Source organism: Pinus tabuliformis, chromosome Q (genome assembly GCF_031772625.1).
Source record: "Pinus tabuliformis cultivar Carrire ecotype Pingquan chromosome Q, CPIR1, whole genome shotgun sequence".
Lineage (NCBI taxonomy): Eukaryota > Viridiplantae > Streptophyta > Pinopsida > Pinales > Pinaceae > Pinus > Pinus tabuliformis.
Genome location: NC_142296.1, coordinates 1,029,436,311 through 1,029,455,029, shown reverse-complemented (window position 1 = coordinate 1,029,455,029; position 18,719 = coordinate 1,029,436,311).

Here is an 18,719-nt window from a genome sequence, read left to right as displayed (position 1 = left end):
AACAGGGCTTATATTCTTCATTATGGCTTCTCCATTGGTTTCTCTGATAGGGAAAATCTCATTGTGTTTTTTTTCAACCATGGTTTGGGTAAGTGAGATGGGTTATGCTTCTCTTATAGGTTCTTCAAAAATTTCAGGTTTCTCACCCAAAGGGTTTTCTAACTCCCCTCTAGTCAGAGAGGGAAGTCCATAGTCACCAAAGAAGAATGAAGGGTGACTGCTTGAGGGGGTGGGGGTTTTTGTTAAGGATTTCTCTTGGTTATCCCTACTCCTACGAGGCATGAAAGAACAAATTTATTTTTGATTTTTTCACCTTTTTTCAAAATAACAAGACTGATTAAAAAAAAAAAAAACTCGTAATTAGAAACAACACCTACTTAGACACCTCCTCGACAATGGCACCAAAAAGTGATGAGCCCTAGTATTGCACCAAATATGTTGCAACTCCCAAGGGCCTCTCAACTTAAATTACCAACCTAAGGTTCGTACAAATTAAGAGGCAATCGTGCTATATGCACAAGAAGTTAGGTTCCAGTCATGTCACCCTCATTCATGAAATTAGATCAAGGTGTTCAGAGACCACTCCAAGAAACTATAGTGAAAACTTTTTATGAAAGAATTAATGAACATGATTCTAACTACAAAGGTGAAAATGGCACATTAAATGTAAATGCTAATTGAAATTGCATGAAAGGAGAGGCTAGTCTATTTGCAGGATTAAGTCATGTTACTCTACTTGCACACTTAATAAAATCAATAACCTACTTGCATGCATCATTTGTCTACTCACACTTGCTTGAAAATGAGGAATCCAATCTTTAACATACCTATGAAGAAAAATATTAATTCTAACTATGTTTTCCTTTTTGATGTTTGTAGTGAGGAAGGGATGAGGTTGGAGTGGCCTTATAGTCTTCCCTAATCATCAAATCACAGTTTGAGGGGCATTATTCAACTTAACTATGCCAGAATCAAAGTATGCAGAAAAATTGGTTGAAGAAAACAATGTTATAGGATGGTGCTACAAGAGGTCCTATATTACTACAGGATGGTGCTACAAGAGGTCCTATATTGCTACAGGAGGCCCTGTTTTGCTATAGGAGGAGGGTCCAAGAGCTTTTTGAGGACATAAATGGTGTCTTGGAGGCAAAGGAAGGTGGACGAAGGTAGAAGGAGGTGAATGAAGGTTGTGGAAGCCCCTTAGCAAAGCCTTGTACCCCTCGAAGGTCTATCTTGCACCAAAGTTGATGCCCATGACATCCTTCATTTACCTTAACAGAGTGAATTAGGAGACAGGGTTTGGAAGCAAGGTGAGGTGCCTAGGAGGAAGATGGAAAGGTCTGGGTGGATGTGGAAAGGTGTGACCACCCCTTCAAATCAACATAGATCCTACTACTAGTCAAATACATACATCAAATGATATTATTGTAGCAAAATAAATTAACATGGAAAAGATGAGTTGAAGTCTACTCTAACCTACAACACAATTCCAATTGCTAAACCAATGTTGCTAACTCCTAAATTTTAGAGATTAAACATGCAAAAAGATTGCAATCTAATACCAACAATTTCCAAAAAATCATAAGCAAATATTTTTGAGTTGTTATTGTAGATCTTTCCAATCACTCTTCCCACAAGAGAGGTGATAGGAAAGCCTGCAATTACAAGTTTTTATGATATAACATCTATTGAAACAGGGAAAGAATTGCAATGCTTTGAACAAGAACAAGAAATAAATACAAGAGAGGGACTAAAGCCTATGGGTTGGGCCCAAACCCAAGGGTTTCATCCCTCCAAAACTAACTCAAATGTAGACCAATGGTAAACTTATCATTAACATAAAATGATAGTCACATACATCATATGAAAGATAAGAATAACAATGTCAAGCACTAGGCTCTCAGTAGCTACTCTTAGCTACAACCAAAATTCAAATCATAATGAGCCTTTTAGCTAGTTTATTTTTACAAAAGTAATTGAGGGGAGGATCCCTTAAAAGGAGGAATGCTCCCCTCCAAAATCTTGAGATTTGTGGATCTAGTTCCCTTTGACCTTGTCATGCACTTGGAGTTCCTCAACTGCTATTGAATTCGATTTGTTGGTGAGGATTTTGTGCTCTTCAAGCCGAGTTAGGGAGTTAATGATGTGGGCAATCCCCCTATATTCTCTCTAGTCATCTCCATCAAGCCCCTGCATGGTAAATATCTCCAAAAATGCTTCCTTCCCCTGCATATTAACCACATTATGCCATACAATATGACAAACACCCTTTAGTCTTCCTACTAAGCATATTATGGCTAAAAATGCATATTAATGTGAGAAAATGAGAGTTTTAGGGGTTGGAGGATAGCACATTGAACCTCAAAATATATCTATTTATGGCCCCCATCAAATTGTCCATAGTTTCTTCATGTTTGGTTGATGTTTCCTAAGGTTTTAAATGTCAAAGTCGCTTACACATGCTCAGCGTTTGAGGCATTTACAAGCACTCTTCTTTCAAGCAAGCCTAGTTGTCAATGTGCACCTTAGAAAGTCAAGCACTGCACAATCCTTGTTGATAGTAACTACGCAGATGCTAAGGACAGTGACTGCGCAGTTCTCTATGGATGAAGGTTGCATAGTTCCAAGAGACATTGCTTGTGATGTCTCTGAAGACAATGATTCCGCAGATCCTAAATATAGAAATTGCGTAATCCCTGTACACATTCAGTACACAACCCTAAGTTGATAGTTCTCTCACTGTTAGTAGCAATTCTATCATCTCCCTGATGAATTTTCTCAACTATCACTTTTGTGCGCTTTGGTTTTCATTAGTGTCTCTTTCACTTTTGCAATTTCCATTTTTGCTTGCTTTCATTTTCACAAGTGGCACTTTTGTGTTCTTTTCAATATAGCATGTGTTTCTTTCACTTTCTTTAGCTTTTGTAAGTGTTGTTTTCATGTTTTCTTGTTGTTTGAGTTGTCAATTTTGATTGTTTTCACTCTTGCATTTTTCACATTTTAGTGCACCACTAGAGGCCACCCTAGCGCATTCTTCTACAATAGTTGATCATATATATCATAAGAATATATGTTATACACTTTCCCACACTTAGCCATTTTGGAGCTTTCACTGACTTTGCAACTTGCTCAACCTTCGACCGATCTTTCTCCCTCCTGGAACTATACATTGCGTGTTCCCAGACCATAGTGAAGCATTTCATATCTCTCGAAACTGCACACTGTGCAGTCCTAAATGTTAGGATATTCCGACACATAGGATATAGTTAAGTTCAACTTGGTCTAGTATAGAGTTAGGTTAGAGTTAGGTAAAGTGTGTTTCTTTACCGTTGTACATTTTTTAACTTACAATCCGACGGTCACAATATGTAGTGATCCGACGGTTCACTCTCACCTCGGTATTACCGACACTTGATCCGTGGCTTGACCCCCGATTGGTCCATGAGTTCTATTTAAAGCGCATGGAGGGTCATTGTTCGGGTAATCCGTGCATGAGAGAAGCTTATGTAAATTTTCATTCTTTGATTAATAAATTGCCTGTAGTACCCATGTTGGGACAGGCCGTGGACTGTTTCCCTCCTTGCACTTTGAGGGTTTTAACCACGTCAAAAATACTGGTGTATTGATTTGAGATCTGGTTGTGAGCGGTGTCCTTTTGGTATTCTTTCTAAGGAACTTACCCTGTAAATTCCTACATGGTATCAGAGCCTTAAAAAGAAATTTGAAATGACAGACTTAGGACACTTACACTATTTTCTTGGTCTTCAAGTCTTGCAATCCCAGGAGGGTATTTTCCTTTCCCAGTCCAAGTATGCTTGTGATATTCTTCGTCATTTTCACATGGAAGACTGTAAGCCAGCCCCTTCTCCCTTTCAGTCTGGAGTCAAAATTTCAGTCTCTTGTACTTCTCCTGAAGTTGATGCCACCTTATACCGTCAACTTGTCGGAAAACTCTTGTATTTAACCCATACTCGTCCTGATCTTTCCTTTGCTATTGGCCTTGTTGCTCGTTTTATGCAAAACCCCCGTGAAAGTCATTGGAAAGCAGCTAAAAGAAAACTTCGTTATGTTCGAGGTACAATACAGTTTGGGATTCATTACAGTGCCAAAGCAGCTCCTCTGTTAGTTGGTTTCGCTGATTCTGATTGGGCTGGTGACCCTGATGATCGGAAGTCTACTGCCGGTTATGTCTTCACTCTTGGTTCAGGACCTATTACATGGGCTTGTAAGAAACAGGCTGCCATTTCTCTTTCGTCAGCAGAAGCAGAGTATCGTGGTGCCGTGGAAGCTAGTAAGGAAGCCTTGTGGCTTCGTCAGATCCTATCAGAGTTTGGCTTTGAGCAGCAGCATCCAACCACACTTTGGTGTGATAATCAAAGTTCCATTCAGCTATGCAAAGATCCAGTCCAGCATCAGCGCAGCAAACACATTGAACTACACATGCACTTCATCAGAAAGCTCATTCATGACCATGTTCTTGAAGTGCAATATTGTCCAACAGATGATCAGGTTGCAGACATCTTCACAAAGGCTCTCACAGAGGCGAAGTTCACTAAACTTCGATATATGCTTGGAGTTCAGGAAGTTGTCACTAAGGGGGGATAGGCTCTAGTGCCTCCTTCCTTCTCCTATTGTGTCATATTTGTAAATCCTTCAATCCTATCCCAAGTTGTTCTTAAGGGGGGATGTTAGGATATTCCGACACATAGGATATAGTTAAGTTCAACTTGGTCTAGTATAGAGTTAGGTTAGAGTTAGGTAAAGTATGTTTCTTTACCGTTGTACATTTTGTAACTTACAATCCGACGGTCACAATATGTAGTGATCCTACGGTTCACTCTCACCTCGGTATTACCGACACTTGATTCGTGGCTTGACACCCGATTGGTCCATGAGTTCTATTTAAAGCGCATGGAGGGTCATTGTTCGGGTAATCCGTGCATGAGAGAAGCTTATGTAAATTTTCATTCTTTGATTAATAAATTGCCTGTAGTACCCACGTTGGGACAGGCCGTGGACTGTTTCCCTCCTTGCACTTTGAGGGTTTTAACCATGTCAAAAATACTGGTGTATTGATTTGAGATCTGGTTGTGAGCGGTGTCCTTTTGGTATTCTTTCTGAGGAACTTACCCTGTAAATTCCTACACTAAAGGACAGTCTCCCTCCATCAGCACACTAAGCAACCATGAAACCTAAGCCATCAATTCAGCTGCCTAACCTTGTCAACTACGCAATTCTTGTTCTCTCTTGCCCTAGATTGCGCATTACACAGTTGCAGTGGGCAGTCAGAGCTCTCTATGCCACTAACTTTCCCAACTACGTAGTAGCCTAAGCCTTCCTCTCAGTGATAGCACATTGCGCAGTTTTAGTGAGCAACCCTGCCTCCTTGTCTCTCTTAGTTGCCCAATTGCACAATTATCTTCATCAGGTGAGCCTCCTACTATGCGTTACTCAGTTCTAGTGAGAAAGGGATCATCTATGTGTCACTAAAGTCCTCAACTACGTAATCCATTGAGTTTGTCCCTCAAACATTGCACATTGTGCAGTTACAATGACTAGTCATGCTCCTCTTGTGAATTGAGATCCCTCACTACGTAATCCTTTGTCCTGGCTTGTTCCTTATTGCGCATTGTGCGGTTCTAGTGGACAATGAGGCCTTCCTTTAGTCCTTTTGATGCCCAACTGCGCAATCCCTACCTCTTCATTCTTGGGTACTTCTCATTATAGCTCATCATTCAACAAGCTCAATACCTTGCCTCCTCGACTCCATCATTGCACAAGAAGACTTGTCATGCCCTCCTGTATTGTTCATTGCGTAGTTCCAATTAGTAGTGAGGCATCCCTGAGTCCCTACAACCCTCAACTACGCAATTCCCAACCTCTTGCTCACAAAACCCTTGCATGTCTTATCTCAATCAACATCTTTCATGGGAAAGAAGAGGTAGAATAGGTGGTTTCTAGACTAATGTTGGCTTGTCTCACCATTGTAACTATGTACTCAAATCTTTCACTTAATAACCAAAAGCTTGTTGAGCCAACCCACTTTCATGCAGTATCATGAATATTGTAAGACTATTCTTTAAATGTTTGTGTTACAAGTTATGTTCATGTACTAAATAAATCAAACTACTTCATTGTCTTTGGTGCTTATTGTTACACAGTATTTTGTCACTGACCCCACATCCCCTGGTCCCGGGTAGAGTCGGTCCCTGAATGGCATCTGTTCTGTGTCATACATCAACAAATGTGTCCACATTTTCCAAATCATTCAAGAAGATTAGCAATGCTCTTTAATCTTGAAGATTGACCATTTTTACCCATGTTTCAAGATCGTCGCAAGACAACCTCATTCTGCCTGCGGCGATAACTTAGAGTGGACTAGAACGTCGCAACACCGTCGCAGGGGTACATATGTTCTCTGCGACGGTCAGATTTTAGGGCTCCTCGCAAGTCCTCAGTATCCTGCTTGCGAAGATAGCAATGAGTCCTAGTGTTTGACTCACAACAACCCAGATATGGCGAATTAGTTCAAACAGAATGCTTCTAGGTGGTTCTGGAACTGGTTGTTGGGTCAAGGAAGTTCGTCTTTCCTCCTTTGAGATGGTGGTTCTGCCTTTTGAGAAACCTCCCTTAAAGATAAGCTCCCTCTCCCTCATTTATGGAGGCTTCTCCTCTTATAAAAGCATCCCCCATTGCTATGATCAGCTAGTTTTTGGTAGTGAGCAAATTAGCTAGTTTTTGGTGTTGGATTGATAGTTTGCAGTGTGAATTGCTGATAGTCTAGCAATCAGTTGTGGATTGCTTTAACCTTATACTAGTGCTTTTGGGTGAGAGAGATATATCAGCCTTTTGGGAGACCTTTTGAGAGTGAATGCTTGAGGAGACATTCTGACTGGACCCTTCGAGGAAGCTTGCGACGTCAAGGCTTGGTTGTAAGCTTTACTTTTGCTCATATTAATACAATCAATGGTGATTTCCTATGTCATGTGTAAAATATATTTGATAGCTTATGGTTCCTTGAATCTATAAGTGAATAGTTCATTGTTGTGCTCTATTATGTGTTATGTTGTTCTCCTGTGTTGTTTCAGGTGAATCGCTCATCGAGGAGAAGGAAACGATAGCTGAAGCAGTGTAACGAAGGCTCCATCGAACACCGGCATAAGGTAGGCTCTTTCAACAATGACTATTTAAGGAATTAGTTGTTGTTTTGTCTTTCTGTGACTAGACCCACTCTAGAGCTATAGGGGTTGCCTCTATCCGCAGAGAGAACATTACCTACATCACAAGTTGGCAACTCCACTGGGGAGTCCTTTGTGTGTTGTCTCTTGTTTTGCTCTTGATTTGTTTTTGTTTGAATCACATAGTGTCTCTTGGTTTTGGGACTGAGCCATCAATGTTCTGGGGTTGAGCCTTCGCCTTCTTCCCCTTGTTTCTTCATCCTCCTCTCCTACTTCACCTGGTGAAAGTTCCAAATCCAGTAACCAGGAGACTAAGAAAAAGAAGAGGAAGACGAACAAGAAGAAGTTAGATAAGCGAGAGGCCACCCGTGCAACTATTGCTCCGAGTATACCTCCGGTGGAGAAACCTTCTAATCCTCCATGGAAGGTTAAATTTCCTTGTAAGTTGTACAAAGGTGACCATTTTCTTCGTGATTGTCCTGGTATTCCTAGGATCTTAGAAGTATGGTCTCACGATATGGCTCGTCCCTCATCGCCCTTTGACACTCATGTCAATGTTACACCCTCAACTGGCAGTAGTAAGAAAAAAGGAAAGATTCGATTCCCCTGTAGGTTATGCAAAGGCGCCCATCTCCTTCACCTTTGTCCGCTCATGGATAAAGCTTCCGTCGTTTTGGAAAACCTTACAGTTGCTTCACCCCAACTTCCAGTTGGTTATTAGAGGCTCTCTTCTGACCCTCTCCAGGTTAAAAAAGAGATTGACTTGGATTCATCTCCTGTCCATCCTGCTCTTCTTGAGCCTCGTTGTGTTATGCCTGTTTCTGACCAACCATTGGTCGAAAAGAGTGCCGACTTGGTTTCACCACTAGTTGTTCACTCTGTTCTAGAAGAAAATAATGATCATACTGCTCATGTTCTTCTCATCTCGTCAGAATCTCCTGAGTCAAAGAACGACTCTCCCATCCCAGCTGATCAAGAGAGTCTTTCTTCGATCCCTGTAGAGCATGGGGGAAATCCATACGATACCCCCACCAAGTAGTTCGGTCGTTTCCTTTGACTGGAGTCACTTAACTTCTTTCCGCCTCCCATCCTATGTGCCTTTCCAAATTACAGTACCCTCTTATTATAAGGCAATACCTGGCACTCTCTTGCATGAAGGTGCGTCGTTTAGCCTCATGTCTTCCACTACTTTGCAAGCTTTGGGCTCCCCACAGCTTGTGCCTGTCACCCAGAATTTGTTGGCTTTCGACAGAGGAACTGGCCAACCTTTGGGGATCCTTCCGAAGTTCTCGGTTACTTTGGGAGGCAAAATCGTCTGTATAGACGTAATGGTTATCCAAAGTGCCTTGGATTTCAATCTTATCCTTGGCCGTGACTATATTTATGCCATGGGGGCCCTTGTCTCTTCACTTTTCCGTGTGGTTTGTTTTCCACATGACGGAAGAATTGTGATTGTAGATCAATTGTTGTTCTTTGTTCACCAAGTACCTCCTGTGCAGCCATCATCCCCTATCGGCTCTTATTCGCAAGCAGTACCTTCCCTGCCACAGGTCAATTATGTGGCTACCCGTTCCGTCTCTGCATTTTTTGATGATCATGCCGATGGTCTCGTACATCATGTATTGGGGGCATTGGAACCCAATCTGTCGTTGGTGCCCAATGACCTGTATTCCTCCCAGAGCACGATTCTTCCATCCAGTGAAGACCTCTTGGGAGTCATGTTCTCATATGGCCCATGAACAAGAGTCCCGAGGATAGTTTGTTCCTGTGTCAACCTCGTTAAAAAATGAAGCAAGGGGTGATGAGCATAGTTCCTAATCTTGTGTCAAGCTCCTTAAAAAATGAAACAAGGACTTCCGAGGACGATTCGTTTCTTATGTCAACCTCGTTTAAAAAAATGAAACAAGGAGTCGCCTGAGGATAGTTTGTTCATGTGTCAACCTCGTTAAAAAATGAAACAAAGAATATGGAGCATAGTTCTTTGTCTTGTGTCAAGCTCGTTAAAAAATGAATCAAAGGGTCTTGAGGAGAGTTCTTTATCTTGTGTCAACGTCGTTAAAAAATGAAACGAATGTGTTGAGGATAGTTCTTTCACTGTGTCAACCTTTTTAAAAAAATGAAACAACTCCCTTTTCCCAATCGAGTCTTTGATTAAGATCTCGTAAAATCCCAGTCGAGTCTTTCCTAGATCTTGAAAGCGAACCTTCATTACATCCACCTAGTTGAATGCAATGAAGCTTGGGGGGCATGTACCTCGATTGAACTCGATTGAATCATTATGCTGGGGGCATGCGAAACTTATTCAAGTACAGTTTTTTGTTTCAAACTTGTGTAAACATAAAACTGAATTCAAGCAGAGTTCTCCATGGTTCAATCTTGTGTAAAAATGAACCCACACCCAATTTTCACCCTCGTGATCACCATTTTTATCAGCTAATTTCTACTAGATGAGCCTTAGTTGTTTCATTCCATCGTCACCATCTCTTTGCCGATCATATGCTTTCACATGGTTGTTTTTCCTTTCTTGAGGGACCGCAGCGATGAGTGGTTTTATTAGCTAGCCTCTTGACCATTACATGTTTTGAGCAATTCCACCATTACCGGAACCAGTTGCTACCCTTTATACCATTCGTTCCTCTAGGACGAGTCACCTTTAAGCTCTTTTCTGACTCGTAAAAGATGAAAAGATTGCCGAGTATTTTTTTTCTTTTTGACTCATAAAAGAAATAAAATGAGAAGTCAACTTTAAGCTCTTTTCTGACTCTTGAAACATGAAAAGATTGCCAAGCCCTTGTCGTTTCGAGCTCACTCATGGTTGCGAAACGTCATGTGTCCAGTAAGTTTTTTACTTTTTTGAACTGGAAACACTATTTACGAAAAGTACTCCTTGACCAAAATGGTCAAGCAATTCTCTCAAGTATCGTTTTTTACCTTTTCGGGCTTGAGAGACACAAACTTACGAAAAGGGCCCATCTAGAGTTTTCTTTTCCGTGTCTTTTTCAAACTCTCTAAACATGAAAAAGACTATGAGTTTTACCTATGTCGGATTTGTTAAACCCTGACGAAATTGGACTCGTCACCATGATGAGACTCGACCTTCTCCTTCCTAAGGCTCATTAAAATTTCACTAGGTTGGATTTTTCTGAAGGACGAACTTATATTGCAAGCATATGCTATCCCCTTCAAGCTTGTTTTTCAAAAATAATTGGGGTACTCGCCAGCAATGGTGGGGGGAAAATTTGGAAATATTCCATTGGTTACCTACGGTAGCTAGTCGCTCTTGAACATCGACACTTTTGCTTCTCGCCGAGTTTGGGATATCCTCACATCGTCATTGGCCTTCCGAGGTTTGGGTTTGTCATTTTGCCTCATTCCATTTGATCTTTGTTGTCTCCGCAAGACCTTCAATCCCTTGGTACCAAAATGTTGCCACATTTCGGAGTCATATCGCCGATATGTTCAAGAGCTCAATCCTTCTACAGTTTCCACCCTTACATCCTCCTCTGATTCTTTGTTTCATCCGTATACATCTTGTTTCTTTGTCTCACGTCGTTGATGTAGGAAACATTATGGCCCTCCTGCGACAGATCGCTTCTTGTCGACATCGACTCATTATCCAAGAAGTTGATCTAGAAATTCCTTTCGAGTACCTTGGAGCTTGCATGCCTCAATGGCAAGTTCTTTGCATTCGACAATAGACTTGCCTCATTGGTCTTCGATCGGGTGATTCCACAAGTGTTCGACTCCAGATCATTCTTCACACTTTGTGGATTGTATTGGCAGTACCTTGAGAACCATTGACATTACTGGTGGTCTCTCTTGCGCTTGTTAATAGTTCACATCATTGGCCGATAATCAAACGATTTTCTAGTATACTCGACTTCAGCACATCTATTCACATATTAGAGATTGTACTATGATTGGGTCGGATTCAAGACCCCAGACTAAGGTTACATAAGTTCGGGTTGAATGGATTGGTTCAGGATTGCATACATGACTCTTTGATTGGATAGTTGCGACCATACCAGAGTTTTTCTGGATGGCTACGACCATACATGTATTTTCATATGGTCTTATCGACTGGATGGTTGCGTCTATACCACAGACCAATTCTATCTCTCTTTTGGATGGTTGTGCCCATGCCCAGACTACATGTATTTCTTTCACTGTCAGAGATATCAGTTGTACTTGTGTTTGCAGGTTCTTTGCGATGGTGTTCCGGTTCAGTTATGGTTTCGTAAAGCATTTCACCCCTCCCACTCTCTCGGCCTTCATGCTTTAGGGGGCATCTGTTACACAATATTTTGTCACTGACCCCGCATCCCCTAGTCTCGGATAGAGTCAGTCCCTGAATGGTATCTATTATGTGTCATACATCAACAAATGTGTCCACATCTTCCAAATCATTCAAGAAGATTAACAATGCTCTTTAATCCTGAAGATTGACCCTTTTTACCCATGTTCCAAGATCGTCGCAAGACAACTTCATTATGCCTGCGACAATAACCTAGAGTGGACTAGAACGTCGCGACATAGTCGCAGGGGTACATCTATTCTCTGCGTCGGTCGGATTTTAGGGCTCGTCGCAAGTCCTCAGTATCCTGCTTGCGATGTGTTAGCACCTAAATCTTCCTTAGGCTGAAGGAAGGCAAAAATTAGGGTAACCACAAACCACGCTTAGTCTGGTAGCTAGCCCTACCAGAACAGGAGAGGGCTCTCTCCGAGTCACGCTCAGTGAATAGATAAGAAAAAAACGGTCTGAGATGACTTACAGTGAAGTATTGATTTTAGGCTAGTAAGTGAATAGGGATACAAGAAACAATTTTTATGAATGATCGAGCTTCTGGGATGGTATGGGACCAATGGTCAGCAAAAAACAGAGAATTTAATACAAAGGCATAGATTACTTCATGAGGCAAGGCAAGCGGGAAGTGTAGCAATTTAGTTTGGAATAACGCGGAACGGAGAGATTGCTGAGGAGTGTGAAAAGGGCATAGGAACATGAATCCTTTTCAACAGAAGAAGAACACTGAACAAGAAATTTTCCCACAGGCAGAGCAATAAAATTGAATTCTACCTAATCTCACTCAGAAAATTTCACTGGAAATGAACATGAATTGAATTATGAAACATAACGAAATACATATGAAAACATAAGAGACACATTTGCTACACTCACAACCACAAGAATATCATGAAACAGATCCGCTGCCTTTCATTAATTCTCTGTCAAAAATATACAATGAAGAAACAAAGTTTTCTTTCCCACAGTCTCCCAGAAGTTACAAGCCAACCAACCCTTTGCAAATAACTTGCATACAATATATAGAATGTGTGAGGAAGAGATAGAACGCCCAGGGGTTAGGAAGTTACTCAAATCATTACATAATGGAGATGGAGAGCCAACCATTAGCTACAGGTGCAGCACTACAAACATGACATTTGGCATTGGGGTGATCGTTTGCCTTCCTTCGCCACTTGGATAGAAGCCAATCTGGAGCAAAAACTCTTTAAATGCCGCCTTTGGTGCCAAAAAACCAAAGTGTAGATGATCGGGCCCACTTGGAGAAGTCGCAAACCAAAATTTCGCGAAACAGAAGCAAAATGGCAATTTTTCCTCTGTGCGCCGCGCCATTTTCTCTGTGCGTCGTGCTAATTTGGGTCCTGTTTTGGGGCACTTCTAGGTGTCCAAAATGTTCCCAAGTGTGCTTGTTGGAAATTCTGTCCTGTCTACTTTCTAACCCCACAGGAATTTTTTAATTTGGCGCTCATTTTCCCCTCCAAATCTTCATTCTCCCAAGACTACTTCCTGTGTGTCAAAAAAGTGGCAGAGAGGCCATTTTTGGGTGTTTTTTGACCTTTTGGAGACTCAGATCTTGTCAAAATTTCTTGCCTGGACACCAGTAGTCGTGATTTTCCATGCTGAATCCAAAAATGCAAGCCATTCCTCATTTGGAGCTCTAGAATTTTAGGGTCGCGCCAGTGGCGCGGCGCACAGGGAGAAAAAACCTGTTTGTGCACAAAAATTTGTCAAATGACCAAAAATGCCCCAAAAATGCTCCAAATTTCTTGCCCAAACACCAGTGGTCATGATTTTTTATGCTGAATCCAAAAATGTAAACCTTTCTTCATTTGGAGCTCTAGATTTTTAGCGTCGCGCCAGTGCGCGACGCACAGGGAAGTGGCGCGGCGCACTGGGCTTGAGGCGCGGCGCATATAGCCTGTGCGTAGCGGTTTTTGCAGGAGACTTTTGGAGGCCTTCCCAGTGTCCAAATTGGGCGCAGGATAGCTCGTTGGAAAGGTATTTGAGTATAATTTCCAACCCAACTGGAATTTTTCAATTTGGAGTTCATTTTCCCTGTCAAAAATCAAATCTCCCAAAACAGGTCAAAATGTGCCAAATGAGGTTGCCTAAAGGCAAAGTGATGTTACAGTCAACTTTGGAATGCCTTCCTCAACTCCAAATTGAGGTCATGATAGCTCATTGGAAAGCTCTTGGTGTCTAGTTATCATTTGACTCATCAAGCAAGTCATTTGGCCAACTGAGCTAGGAGAAAATTTGATTTTCCCAAGGTCACTTCAGAGGTGCATCATTTCTCCCGAGGCGACTATATTTTTGACATTTCTCCAAAACCATGACACCTGTGTAAAAAGTGAAGGAGTTTTTTCTTCCTTGGCATGTTGTGGACAAAAACCTCTCTCAAGTTTCAAAAATTCATCTTTGATTGCTCAGAAACATCATTTGAGTGAAACCTACCCCGATGTGTGGAACAAGGGATTTGTCGAAATGAAGCGAAATGAAGGGGATAGGGAGCTTCTAAATTCTTGAGGAAATTTTGGGAAGTAGGGAGGGAGGTTAGGACATAGGGGAAAGTGGAATCTCTGAAATTGAGTGAGGGGAAGGGGTCCAAAAAGGCAAAACACAGGCCTAACCTAGAAAACTGCCAAGTTGTAGCAAGAAACTAGGGTTTGTGCGAAAATGAGGAATTTGGGAGATCTCAGTGATGGGAAGTATTTGATAAGGTACTTTAAAGATAGGGGAAGGTGTATGAACATCAGGATACAAGTTTTGTCGATGATTTGGCCGTCCATGAGAAATTGCCTTCAAAACCCTAGGAGAGGGAAATGAACCTTGCCTGGGCGCAACTGAAGCATGAACAAGGTGTAAAATGACCCAGTGGAACTTGACATGATAATGACAACCTTCTGAATGATGGTACACTCATCTGAATAGTGACATAGATCGACATTTGGGCGACTTTGGAAGGAGTGAAAGCAAACCCTAGACCTAATGCCTAGTGATCAAATTTTACTTGAAGACTCACTCAAATGACAAAATTTGACCTTGACACCTTAAAATCACTTTGTAAGAGCATGTTTGATCACTGGAGAAAAGCTGCAAAGACTGGCACTAACATTGGCTCCAATAGGGATGGAAGCTCCTTGGAGGTGCCAAGAACTGCAGATCTTTGGGTGAGCAGATAATGCCTTCGTCCATTAGGCTATGGAGTCCATTATTCCGACAAACCAACATGACTCAATTTATTGACTGAAACTTGACTCAAACTGACTCAATGCGAGCTGAAATGACTGAAAAACTTGACTTTATGCAAAAGGAAATGACTCATGACTGACTTAACTAAAACAAGAACTGACAAAACTTATTCAATGGCAGTAGTCCATCAAGATTCGAGGGTTTCAAATCATGATGACAACCACCTGCATACTAATGCAATATGTACAATCATGTGTAATATGTCTTCCAATGTAACCAATCAAGTAGATGCCTCCTTGATTGATTCTCCGGATCAGATCTTCTGGTCAACAACAGATACTGGTAATTGGGCCTCCAAAAACATAATTGACCATGATCTCCTTCATCACTGAATACTGCAATAATGACCTTCACTGCTGACTGCAACAGATTTGCCATTGGATCCTGAAAAACATGAAGATTTACCTCCTGCTGAAGAAACAAGGGGTCCATTTCTTGTGATGCTGATCTCTTTTCACAATATACTTCAGAAAAAGTATGCTCCTGGTCCTCAAAAAATTCTGAACAAGCAGATGAGTGGATTTCCTCTTCAAAGAACATTTCAAAACATGAAACATAGGAAGAAGAATCTGAAATGGCATCCTGAATGGTCGGCTCTCTGGTAGTCTGAACATCTTGCAGGTTATCTTCATATGATATGACAGCCAGATTCTCGTTACATTCATTAATCATAAGAAAAGAAACTTCAAATGCTTCGTGAAACTCAAGCATGACCTTTCTGTCCTCTATCATAAATTCATCCAGAGAAACTTTTTCACCTACTTGAACAAAGATATCCTCTTGTTGTTCATGAATTGACTGAATTACCTCGTTAGGAAGGCTGTGTTCTGATGAGATGAGGGCAGTTAGGTCTGTAACTCTGTCTTCTTCATTTGAGGCGGCCTCAACAATGCAATTCTCTTCTATGAGATCCAGAACAACATGTTTTTCCTCATCACAATCTGTTTCTCGATCTGGTTTATCATCATCATTTTCTGAGATTGGAACATCATTTTCCTGCGTATCCTCATTTATTTCAACCAGATCTGAAATAAAACTTCTTCTTTCCTCATTTTCGGCCATATGGAACTCTTCAACCTGCTGATCTATTTCATGTAATTCATGTTGACTGTCAAGATGCAAAATTCCTTCATTTTCCACCTTACAAAGATCTTGATTCTGCTGCAACGTTTCCTGAGCATCTTGATGGGACTCCTCTAGTTTTTCTTCCTATTGCTGAAATGGATTCTCGTACAAGGCTTCCATGATCTCATCATCCATAAAATTATCATCCTCATAGTATTTTTCAAGGCTTTCAATAAAAGTAGAAGCATGTTTGCAACAGTCATGAACTAGATTTAATGATGGATAAGATTCTTGATATCTTTCAATGAACAGGGCATGAAAATCCTTTAAACAGTAAATACAAGCAGGTGGCAAACTTTCATACCAAGATCGGGCTTCATCTTCCAGGGTAGCCATAAACATTTTCATCAAACAGTCTTCAGGAAAATTGATCTTTAATCTATGCACATGAATGTGAAATTTCACCAGATGAAGAGCAGCGTCATTACCTTCCACATTTCTGAACACAGGCAAATTCTTTGACCAATCTACCTTGGGCATTTTATTTGGAAAACCTGGGATGTGATCTCGGCTCATGGGAGCATATCTTCTTGCAATCCGCTCCATTTTTAAAATGTCAAAGCTACTGATCTCTCTCCAGTGGAGTCACCATGAAGCACTGATTGTTGGATTCTTCAGTGAATGGAGTCGCCAAGTGAATGATTTCAGCCATCTTCTTATGTCTGATCGTTGTTCATCATCAACCATCAGATCTGAGCTTGATAGATGTACTGAGGCAAAACAATCTTCAAGCAAACCATTTTCTTCCCCAGTGGAGTCGCCACTATGTTAGCACCTAAATCTGCCTTAGGCTAAAGGAAGGCAAAAATTAGGGTAACCACAAACCACGCTCAGTCTAGTAGCTAGCCCTACCAGAACAGGAGAGGGCTCTCTCCGAGTCACGCTCAGTGAATAGATAAATAAAAAACGGTCTGAGATGACTTACAATGAAGTATTGATCTTAGGCTAGTAAGTGAATAGGGATACAAGAAACAATTTTTATGAATGACTGAGCTTCTGGGATGGTATGGGACCAATGGTCAGCAAAGAACAGAGAATTTAATACAAAAGCATAGATTACTTCGTGAGGCAAGGCAGGCGGGAAGTGTAGCAATTTAGTTTGGAATAACACGGAACGGAGAGATTGCTGAGGAGTGTGAAAAGGGCATAAGAACATGAATCCTTTTCAACAGAAGAAGAACACTGAACATAAAATTTTCCCACAAGCAGAGCAATAAAATTGAATTCTACCTAATCTCACTCAGAAAATTTCACTAGAAATGAACATGAATTGAATTATGAAACATAACAAAATACATATGAAAACATAAGAGACACATTTACTACACTCACAACCACAAGAATCTCATGAAACAAAGGCGCTGTCTTTCATTAATTCTTTGTCAAAAATATACAGTGAAGAAACATAGTTTTCTTTCCCACAGTCTCCCAGAAGTTACAAGCCAACCAACCCTTTTCAAATAACTTGCATACAATATATAGAATGTGTGAGGAAGAGATAGAACGCCCAGGGGTTGGGAAGTTACTCGAATCATTACAAAATGGAGATGGAGAGCCAACCATCAGCTACAGGTGCAGCGCTACAAACATGACATTTTGCATTAGGGTGATCGTTTGCCTTCCTTCGCCACTTGGATAAAAGCCAATCTAGAGAAAAAACTCTTTAAATGCCGCCTTTAGTGCCAAAAAACCGAAGTGTAGATGATCGGGCCCACTTGGAAAAGTCGCGAACCGAAATTTCGCGAAACGGAAGCAAATTGGCAATTTTTCCTCTATGCGCCGCGCCATTTTCTTTGTGCATCGCGCTACTTTGAGGCCTGTTTTGGGGCACTTCCAGGTGTCCAAAATGTGCCCAAGTGGGCTTGTTGGAAAGCCTGTCCTGTCTACTTTCTAACCCCACTAGAATTTTTGAATTTGGTGCTCATTTGCCCCTCCAAATCTTCATTCTCCCAAAACTGCTTCCTGTGTGTCAAAAAAGTGGCAGATAGGCCATTTTTGCATGTTTTTTGACCTTTTGGAGACTCAGATCTTGTCAAAATGTCTTGCCCGGACACCAGTGGTCGTGATTTTCCATGCCGAATCCAAAAATGCAAGCCATTCCTCATTTGGAGCTCTAGAATTTTAGGGTCATATGGAGAAAAAACCTGTTTGTGCACAAAAATTTGTCAAATGACCAAAAATGCCCCAAAAATGCTCCAAATTTCTTGCCCAAACACCAGTGGTCATGATTTTTTATGTTGAATCCAAAAATGTAAACCTTTTTTCATTTGGAGCTCTATATTTTTAGCGTCGCGCCAGTGCGCGGCGCACAGGGAGGTGGCACGGCGCACTGGGCTTGAGGCGCGGCGCATATAGCCTGTGCGTAGCGGTTTTTGCAGGAGACTTTTGGAGGCCTTCCCAGTGTCCAAATTGGGCGCAGGATAGCTCGTTCGAAAAGTGTTTGAGTCTAATTTCCAACCCAACTAGAATTTTTCAATTTGGTGTTCATTTTCCCTGTCAAAAATCAAATCTCCCAAAACTGGTCAAAATGTACCAAATGAGGTTGCCTAAAGGCAAAGTGATGTTACAGTCAACTTTGGAATGCCTTCCTCAACTCCAAATTGAGGTCATAATAGCTCATTGGAAAGCTCTTGGTGTCTAGTTATCATTTGACTCATCAAGCAAGTCATTTGGCCAACTGAGCTAGGAGAAAATTTGATTTTCCCAAGGTCACTTCAGAGGTGCATCATTTCTCCCGAGGCGACTATATTTTTGACATTTCTCCAAAACCATGACACCTGTGTAAAAAGTGAAGGAGGTTTTTCTTCCTTGGCATTTTGTGGACAAAAACCTCTCTCAGTTTTCAAAAATTCATCTTTGAT